The 11016-nt window shown below is 38.5% G+C and overlaps 1 pseudogene; it reads right to left on the reverse strand.

Moving 5' to 3' along the window:
* Positions 1–454: 454 nt before the first annotated feature.
* On the reverse strand, positions 455–573 carry LOC125928218 (uncharacterized; annotated as a pseudogene).
* Positions 574–11016: the final 10443 nt, after the last annotated feature.

Raw genomic sequence — 11016 nt, forward strand, 5'->3', positions numbered from 1 at the left:
AATATTGAAGCTACTATTTTTGGTTATTAAGTGAGTATCATGAGGTGGAAGGGGTTGAGTAAGATGTAGAAATAGAGTATTGGTCCTAGGATTCTTCCTTCCGAGATTGGAAGAAGATGGCACCATTAATTGAAAAAGAAAAAAGAGCTGATGAGCATAGCAAATTTGTGGTTAATCCAAGATTATTTGACTACACTGGGACTTTCAGTACATTGACCCCACCATTTTTTTTCATTATTCACTCTCTCAATCCATGTCCTCACTTTCTTTTTACCCAGCTCAGACTCCATGCCTAGCATTAAAATAACCCTCTTGTATATACCCATATATCCTTTTCCCCCTCTCCACCTTCTATTAATCACAATTTTCTACCTACTTCTTCCTCTGTACTTTAGTTGCTAATTGTATTGGGAGAAAAAGCATAATCATGCTCATTTGTCACACTATTTTTTAAAGCCTTCAGCACCTGAAATTCCCAGGCAGTCTCCCATCCAAGTACTAACCAGGCTAGATTCTGCTTAGCTTCCAAGATCAGACAAGATTGGGCACATTCAAGTTGGTATGGCCACAGACTCATTTGTCACACTTTGAAGTCAAAATCACAAATGCATAGCCGATTTTTACCATTGCTGGACAACTCTACAACATTTCCTTAATTTATATACTCCCTTACTCTTCCATACTACTAACCGTTTCATATATTTCCCTCCTTTCTGATTGAAATTTAAAAGCCCTTTCTTTAACTTCTATCTGAGGCTCTTCCCTCTCACTTCATTGGTAAGTCAACATATATGGCAAAAACTGCATACTGTCAAATTAGCCTTGAAAATTCCTTGGGAAGTTTCACATTGGAGACTGACATGTCTTCTCTTAAGAAGTCTAATACAACCAGTTTCTGCTCTGGCATTGGAAATTCCCTTAGGTTAGTATCCGCTAAAGTATATAGACTACATTCACAGTCTTTAGTCATTATAATCGACAGCTAGGTGCTCACACTGTGAAAGCTGTATGAAAAGTGACTTCAGCTGGGGAAAGAACATATTCGCCTCTCCCCTCTCACTCTGGGGCATAGGCTAACTGAGTGAAATGGAAGGAAAATGTTCATATAAATTTATATTTCTATAGCTTTCATCTCTCATTTTTTGGAGAATGGGAACTGATGAGTGTGAAATGTTAATTCACATTAAATAGCAGATGTATGATGTGACCCCACTGAAAAATAGGATGCATTTTCTGCTACTTGTTAAATGTCATCATCTACTTAAAATGCTTAGCACAGTGCCTGGCATATAGTAAACAATAAGTGTAAGCTATTAGTAGTAGGAGTGTTAATATTCAAGAGTTGATGTCACAGCCAAGTGGAGAGGGCACATGAATAGGAAGATAAATGGTGGTATACGAGAAATACTAAGTAACTATTAGAGGTGCTTTAGAGCAGAGAGAGCTCACCATCAGATAAATCCTCAATGATTAGATTTAAAATGTTATGTATAAAAATGCATGAGATTATAACAGGAAGAAAGCTAGCAGCTGTCAACCAACAGTTCAGATCAGATACAGGATCTGAACACTGGAGATCATTTCCAGACCATTTCCAGAAAAATAAGCCACAAAATCAGAGTCTACACACATAATGCTTTATGGGTTTCACACGAGATGTTTGCCTTTGTTATCTGTCTCATTTAATCCTCATGGAAGTTAGTTGATGAATGAGGATGGGAACACCTTCCCTTCCTACTAATGGAAGAAACTGTCCCTTGGAGGACTGTGACTTGCCTCGCCTCCTTCCACTCCATGTCAGAGCCTGAACAAGAGCTGCTTGGGTTCTCTGACTCTAAATCCAGCCCCTTAGCCATTGTTTCTTCCTGTTCTGCCTGCAACAATCATTCAAAGAGAATAGCATGTGCTCTGGTAACAAGAGCCAGGTTTAATATATTGCTAAAATATTTCGGTGCGTGGACAAGTCCATTTAAAAAGAACAAGAAAATCTTTAGAAAGTTGTGCAACCATCAATATTGTTATTCCATTAACTAGACATGCTGGTATCATCTTAATTTAAATATTTGTAAGCAGAAGAGAGATGCTCATTTTTATTCACAATGCCTTTCCTATCCCATCTGGCACAAGCAATTTCCTTGTGTGTGCCTTTAAACTGTGTTATAAAGAAATTAATTTTACCCTGAGGGCTTTCACTGTGAATCTCACAACCTTCATTCTGGTTATTTCTCAGTTTCATCATCAGTAACAAATTGTTCTTGTGGGGGGAATTGCGCCTGTCAATTTTTCTAGTTTAGCCCATCAAATCTTTCATTAGGTGTTGCCACTAACAAATAAATGCCTTTGTTTTCTTTCCAGAGTTGTTGGCAGCTATTATAATTATTTTATCAGAGAAACACAATTTGCATTGGTATATATTTATTAATTGGAAAATTACCTTTCAAATTAGTTTATAATGAGAATGATTATGTTTACTATCACTTAGACAAAGTGGTAAATAAAAGAGTCAATTCAAATAAAGTATGTGATTAATAATTAAAAATACAAATGTGTGTCTAGTAAAAATCTGCTGATGTATGACCTCAGCTTCCTAAAGGTCAAGGGCCTTTAGACAAAAGAATAGAAAAATGCTATTACTTTTATTAATTCTTTCTCAATTCACTCCTCTAAGCTGGACTTGGCTTTGTCATCAGGGCCATAAAGATAGACATGGCATAACTCCTGGCTTCAAAGAGGTCAGTCTAAAAATGTCACAATGTCAACAGCTATCAATTATTCAACATTTTCTACATAATGGGCAGAAGGCCACATTTTCTCACAATGTACATAAATATTTTGTCATTTAAAGCTCTTATTAACCTTGGAAGGAAAACACACTATAAGGAATGTGAAATTCGCAGAACTTACTCCCTGAAGGCTCTAGACCTAGGCAATAGCAGGAGGCTGTGAACCTCAGTCTCTTTCTCTGTCTGTGTCTGTCTCTGTCTCTCCTTCTGAAACTATGATGGAGATAAGAGCCAGAATAGTGGTGGAATCACCAGGTATACAAGCACAAAAGAGCTTCTGCCTTACTTTACCTGACCCCTGCTCCTCAGAAGGTCCTGACTCTGAATGTTAGAGAAAAACTTATATGCATCGAGCTCACCATTTTCTAACATGAAACAAACGCTCACTGTCATTAGAATATCCTGGAGACAATGTATGTGTCCACAGCATCCCTCTCCACAAATCACCAGGCATTGCTGAGGCTTTTGGTCACAGCTTAAAGATGTCATTGTGCTCTAAGCCTGGAGCCATGACCACTCAAACTCCCACTGTGGTATCAAACCCCATCTTTAGTTCAGATAAACATGTATTTCTGAACCCTAACTGTGTGCCAGGAACTGAACTAAGAGATAAATGAAGGATTAACACATGATGTCTGCCCTCAGAAATTCTAAGGGAGGACACAGTTTAAGCACATTTTGATGAGGATGAAGAGCACAGTAGAAATTTATTCAGAGATGAATAGCAAATAAAATAAAATAAAATAAAACAATAAAATCTTTAAAAAAGAGAGAATGTTTGCCTTGCTTGGCATGGGGGCAGGAGGTGGGGGGAGGATCTAAGTAAAGAACGTTTAAACATTTAAGACAATCCTTAAAATATTTATCAAAAATCGAATTAAAGAGGTGATAAAAGTATAGACTGAGGTAGACAGATTAGATGTAAAGCCTAGTTTACTACTTCTCTTAGACCAAATTTCCTTACCTGAAAAAATATTAGTAATGACATCTACTTTTTTTGTTGTATATTTGATGCTAAAATGAGATAGTGTGTTAGTGCTCAGCACAGTATCTAGCACTTATTATTTGAGGCAGAATGTGTACATATAACAGAATTAGTATTTAAATTTTCAGGACACGTGCAATTTACCTTCAGAGATTCTGACTCATGCAGGATATAGGATACCAGGCTGTTCTGACAATTATTTTAGATAAGTATGGCCAATATTTGTGTTTCTGGAAGGGAAGAGAACATCAAAAATGCTAGTTTGTATAATCCTATGATTGACAAAATACCAGATAATACTGCTTTTTGGAGTTTTTAAGTTTATTTATTTATTTTGAGAGAGAGAGTGTGTGAGCAGGGAGAGGCAGAGGGGGTGGGGAGAGATAATCCCAAGCAGGCTCCATGCTGCCAGCACAGAGCCTGTCACGGGGCTCGATCCCACAGACTGTGAGATCATGACCTGAGCTGAAATCAAGAGCTGGATGCTTAACGGACTGAGCCACCCAGGCAGCCCTGCTTTTTCTTTTTTAATCATAGGGTTATTATGAACGCTTTAAGCTGGGAGACCTCACATACACTCAATATAAACCTGTATTGATGTGTCCTAGACCAGTATGTTCTTACATGCTGATGTGAGCGGACCGGACCGTAGTTCTTCTGTAATTGCCTACGGCACTACTGTATTGTGGGTTTCTCACAGCAGGGACCATGACTTTTGTCCTTGAATCTTCACTGCATGACATGTAGCATGTGCTTATTAATAAGTGACAGTTGAAGGGAAACTGATAACTTTTATCCACTTCAACATTATAAATTTCATTTTTTATGATATGTACATACATGACATAATTTCAGTTTCTAATCACAACATAATAGAATTATCGAGAAAATCACACTACTGAGGAAATTGATGTAATTAGCGTCCCTTTAAATTCACACTGTTATCACCAGCCTTTATTAGATACTCACGTACAACATGCAATGCTACTCTGTTTCTCCAAGAAGCTTATTTTTCTATTCTTTAGTCAAATAATCACTTTTTATTACTTTGCACGCCCCCTCCCACCACCACTTTATTATGCTGACCTTGTCTGATAAATCACAGGTAAACAGAAGCCATGATATGGGAAGCACCCCCTCTTCCTATCACTAAGTCAACAAACTTGTCTGACACTGCACTTCTCTATTTCTACCCTTCAGTTGTGAGGGAGAAGCTCCCTACCCAGCTGAAGTCATTCCTTCACTCCATGTCCCTTTGCCACTCACTTTGAAAGGGCTGAGCTTCCTGATTATTCCCCCCGTCTTCCACATCATCAGTCTTTCCCTCTGTAATAAATTATTCCTGCTGGCATGCAAAGGTCGACCCCCAGCACACATCTTTAAACAATATCTCCTTACATCCTCTTTACCTGGTCCCCATTTTTCTGCTTACTTTCCTAGCCAAACTTCTTACAAGGGTTGTCAACACAAACTGTCTATACTTCTCCCAGAGGGTCACTCTTCAATCCCCTGCTATTTAGTTGCCATCCCCACCATTTCTCTAAAATTATCCTTGTCAAGGTGTCCAGTGACCCCCATGCTTTCTGCTCTCACTGGACCTTCAACCATGGATCGTCCCCTCACAAATTACTTTTCTTTCTTGGAATCTACAATACCACTTCACTCTAACTTTTTTCCTCTCTCTGCATTCTCCTTCTCAGAGATGTTCCTCCACTCTACAACTTCCCTTTCTCTCTACTCTCTTTCACTGGGTGATCTCATTCATTTCTAGGACTTTGAATATCATACATGTGCCAACAAGTCCCCAGTGTATATCAGTGACCCAAATCTTTCTTCTCATCTCAAACCCCATGAAGCTAAATCCATTTAACATACAAAAAAATGAAATACATGTGTTTTTTTTCTTTTAAGATTTATTTTTCCCTTTATTTTTCCTATTTCAGTAAGTGGCATGACATCCTACCCAAGTGCCCAAGCCACAAATCTAAACATTTTTAATGCCGCCTTCTTGTTTATGTTTATCAACAAATGATTTATATACCTTGAAAATGTATCCCTTCCTTTCCTTCTTTCCTGCCAGCATCTGGCACCAGGTCACCATTATCTTCCTTCCACCTGAACAACTGTAACAAGTCTCCTACTGGGACACTACACTTTCTTATTTTTCCCCTAATTCCCAATGCATTATTTATACACTGGCCAGTAATCTTTTGTAAAATCCCAATCAGATTATGAGACTCCTCTGCTTAGAACCCTTCTACATAATTCCATATTATTTATAATGAATATAAATTGCTTTTGATAGCCTACAAGGAACACTTTGATCTTATTTACATCTCCAGCTAATCTCTGGCCATTTCCTGCCTTACCCACTATACTGCAACACATAGGTGTTCTCTCAATTCATGAAACCATGAAAATCATTCCTGTTATAGGGCCTTTCTCTCCTTGGAATGTTCTCCCTCACTGTTTATGTAGTTAAATGCTTCACGTTCTCAAACTGCTTTCTGAGAAAATTTAAACATTACCCACATTACGAAGTAGGAAAAACACTCTTGAAAGCAACTTTTTCGTCTGTCATATTCATTGGTCAAATTCATCAGGAACCCATAGGGGAGGGGAAGGGAAAAAAAAAGAGGTTAGAGTGGGAGAGAGCCAAAACATAAGAGACCCTTAAAAACAGAACAAACTGAGGGCTGATGGGGGGTGGGAGGGAGGGGAGGGTGGGTGATGGGTATTAAGGAGGGCACCTGTTGGGATGAGCACTGGGTGTTGTATGGAAACTAATTTGACAATAAATTTCATATATTTAAAAAAAAAGAATGAAAAAAAAAACAACAAATTCATCAGTTGGCGTCCATGTTGCCAATCCATTGGTTGTTTCTGAATCTTCTTCTTACTCGTTCTACCGACAACATTTGGCACAGCTTATCAGTCCCTCTTTTTTTTTTTTTTAAATGTTTATTTATTTTTGAGACAGAGAGAGACAGAGTGCAAGTGGGGGAGGGGCAGAGAGAGAGGGAGACACAGAATCCGAAACAGGCTCCGGGCTCTGAGCTGTCAGCATAGAGCCCGACGCAGGGCCCGAACCCACGGACCTCGAGATCATGACCTGAGCCGAAGTCGGACGCTCAACCAACTGAGCCATCCAGGCGCCCCAGTCCCTCTTTCTTAAAACATCTTACTTTGCTTTCTGGCAGGGGTATACTGGAGTTTGTTTTGCAAGAGACAACTGTTAATTGTTTGGAATTTTGCAAGCCTATTGTTGAATAATGATACATAGCGTAAAGTTGGCCATGGTAGAAGTTATGCCACAGAAATTGGTAAGCATTAGATATCAGGGCTTTTAATTTTAGATAGCTTTTTGTTAAACATTTACAGTCACGGTGTCGACTCTGGGACATTGCTCCTTTAGTTCTTCTCCTGCCTTGCAAAAGCATATTCCTGATCTTTCAACATTGGAATGCCCCAGGGTTATCAGTTCAGACCTATTCCAGGTTGTTTTTTTTTTTTTTTTAATTTTTTTTAATCTATACTCATTTTCCAGGGGATTTTATCCAGACCCATGGTTTTAAATGTCGTCTCCTTATTTGATAAAAATTTCTCCAACATTTTTATCTCTAGCTTTGATTGCTCTGCTGAACCTCACATTTCATCTAACTGCCTTGTTAACATCTGCATTCCAATGTCTAAATAAGCACCTCAAACTTAATATTTTGAAAATGAATATTTGACTTACCACCTCTCTTTCACACATGCTCCTCCAAAAGTCTTCCCCATGTCTCTGGGGTTACTTGATTATTCTCTTGCTTTGACACCTCATATCTAATCCATCAGCGAATCTGTTTTTTTAATCCCACCTTCAAAGTATATCCTGAATCTGCTTTTTACCATCTTGCCTGCTGCCTTCCTACTTAAAGCACTATAGTTTCTTATCAAAATTTTTGCAGTAACCTCCTCACTAGTATTCCCACTCCACCCTTGCCTGACAGCAATCTATTCTCCACTCACCAGCATTAAAAATCCTCTTGGCTTTCTGCCTCATTCAGTGGAAAATTCAAAGTGATCACTAGGACCCATTAGACCATATCAACCTGGCCCCTAGATGTCTATCTGAGTTATCTTCCACTGTCTCCCTCATTCTCTAGGCTCCAGACACACTGGTCCCATTGATGTTCCTGCAGGTTCTAAGAACACTTCAATAAAAACTTTTATACCTGCTGTCCTCTCAGACTAGAACATTCATTTCCTGGATATCTGTAGGGCTCATTTCTTTCTTTTTTAAAAAAATATAATTTATTGTCAAATTAGTTTCCATACAACACCCAGTGCTCGTCCCAACAAGTTGTAGAGCTCATTTCTTCCAGCTCTTTACTCAAATGTCACCTTATTAGAAAAGACTTCCATGATCAACCCCAATACTTTTATTTTTCTTTTATAACCTTTATCACACTGTGTCATAATACTACATTTGTGTGTTTGTCATGATTCTCTCCATTAGAATATAAACTCCAAGAGGTCAAAGATTTGATCTGTTTCGTTTACTGCTCACTCCTCAACTCTTAGAACTGTGCCTGGCGCTTAGTAATTATTTACTGAGTAAATGATGAATTAAAGTTTTTTGTGTATTTGTTTACTTTTTTTTTTTTACTCATTTTTTTTTTATTTTTTTTATTTTTTTTATTTTTTTATTTTTTATTTTTTAATATATGAAATTTACTGTCAAATTGGTTTCCATACAACACCCAGTGCTCATCCCAAAAGGTGCCCTCCTCAATACCCATCACCCACCCTGCCCTCCCTCCCACCCCCCATCAACCCTCAGTTTGTTCTCAGTTTTTAACAGTCTCTTATGCTTTGGCTCTCTCCCACTCTAACCTCTTTCTTTTTTTTTTTTTTTTCCTTCCCCTCCCCCATGGGTTTCTGTTATGTTTCTCAGGATCCACATAAGAGTGAAACCATATGGTATCTGTCTTTCTCTGTATGGCTTATTTCACTTAGCATCACACTCTCCAGTTCCATCCATGTTGCTACAAAAGGCCATATTTCATTTTTTCTCATTGCCACGTAGTATTCCATTGTGTATATAAACCACCATTTCTTTATCCATTCATCAGTTGATGGACATTTAGGCTCTTTCCATAATTTGGCTATTGTTGAGAGTGCCGCTATAAACATTGGGGTACAGGTGCCCCTATGCATCAGTACTCCTGTATCCCTTGGATAAATTCCTAGCAGTGCTATTGCTGGGTCATAGGGTAGGTCTATTTTTAATTTTCTGAGGAACCTCCACACTGCTTTCCAGAGCGGCTGCACCAATTTGCATTCCCACCAACAGTGCAAGAGGGTTCCTGTTTCTCCACATCCTCTCCAGCATCTATAGTCTCCTGATTTCTTCATTTTGGCCACTCTGACTGGCGTGAGGTGGTATCTGAGTGTGGTTTTGATTTGTATTTCCCTGATGAGGAGCGACGTTGAACATCTTTTCATGTGCCTGTTGGCCATCCACATGTCTTCTTTAGAGAAGTGTCTATTCATGTTTTCTGCCCATTTCTTCACTGGGTTATTTGTTTTTCGGGTGTGGAGTTTGATGAGCTCTTTATAGATTTTGGATACTAGCCCTTTGTCCGATGTGTCATTTGCAAATATCTTTTCCCATTCCGTTGGTTGCCTTTTAGTTTTGTTGGTTGTTTCCTTTGCTGTGCAGAAGCTTTTTATCTTCATAAGGTCCCAGTAATTCACTTTTGCTTTTAATTCCCTTGCCTTTGGGGATGTGCCGAGTAAGAGATTGCTACGGCTGAGGTCAGAGAGGTCTTTTCCTGCTTTCTCCTCTAAGGTTTTGATGGTTTCCTGTCTCACATTCAGGTCCTTTATCCATTTTGAGTTTATTTTTGTGAATAGTATGAGAAAGTGGTCTAGTTTCAATCTTCTGCATGTTGCTGTCCAGTTCTCCCAGCACCATTTGTTAAAGAGACTGTCTTTTTTCCATTGGATGTTCTTTCCTGCTTTGTCAAAGATGAGTTGGCCATACGTTTGTGGGTCTAGTTCTGGGGTTTCTATTCTATTCCATTGGTCTATGTGTCTGTTTTTATGCCAATACCATGCTGTCTTGATGATGACAGCTTTGTAGTAGAGGCTAAAGTCTGGGATTGTGATGCCTCCTGCTTTGGTCTTCTTCTTCAAAATGACTTTGGCTATTCGGGGCCTTTTGTGGTTCCATATGAATTTTAGGATTGCTTGTTCTAGTTTCGAGAAGAATGCTGGTGCAATTTTGATTGGGATTGCATTGAATGTGTAGATAGCTTTGGGTAGTATTGACATTTTGACAATATTTATTCTTCCAATCCATGAGCAGGGAATGTCTTTCCATTTCTTTATATCTTCTTCAATTACCTTCATAAGCTTTTTATAGTTTTCAGCATACAGATCTTTTACATCTTTGGTTAGATTTATTCCTAGGTATTTTATGCTTCTTGGTGCAATTGTGAATGGGATCAGTTTCTTTATTTGTCTTTCTGTTGCTTCATTGTTAGTGTATAAGAATGCAACGGATTTCTGTACATCGATTTTGTATCCTGCAACTTTGCTAAATTCATGTATCAGTTCTAGCAGACTTCTGGTGGAGTCTATTGGATTTTCCATGTATGATATCATGTCATCTGCAAAAAGTGAAAGCTTAACTTCATCTTTGCCAATTTTGATGCCTTTGATTTCCTTTTGTTGTCTGATTACTGATGCTAGAACTTCCAACACTATGTTAAACAACAGCGGTGAGAGTGGACGTCCCTGTTGTGTTTCTGATCTCAGGGGAAGAGCTCTCAGTTTTTCCCCATTGAGGATGATGTTAGCTGTGGGCTTTTCATAAATGGCTTTTATGATGTTTAAGTATGTTCCTTCTAACCCGACTTTCTCGAGGGTTTCTATTAAGAAAGGTTGCTGGATTTTGTCAAAGGCCTTTTCTGCATCGATTGACAGGATCATATGGTTCTTATCTTTTCTTTTATTAATGTGATGTATCACGTTGATTGATTTGCGAATGTTGAACCAGCCCTGCATCCCAGGAATGAATCCCACTTGATCATGGTGAATAATTCTTTTTATATGCTGTTGAATTTGATTTGCTAGTATCTTATTAAGAATTTTTGCATCCATATTCATCAGGGATATTGGCCTGTAGTTCTCTTTTTTTACTGGGTCTCTGTCTGGTTTAGGAATCAAAGTAATACTGGCTTCATAGAATGAGTCTGG

This window comes from Panthera uncia, chromosome D4 (assembly GCF_023721935.1).
Source record: "Panthera uncia isolate 11264 chromosome D4, Puncia_PCG_1.0, whole genome shotgun sequence".
NCBI classification, from domain to species: Eukaryota; Metazoa; Chordata; class Mammalia; order Carnivora; family Felidae; genus Panthera; species Panthera uncia.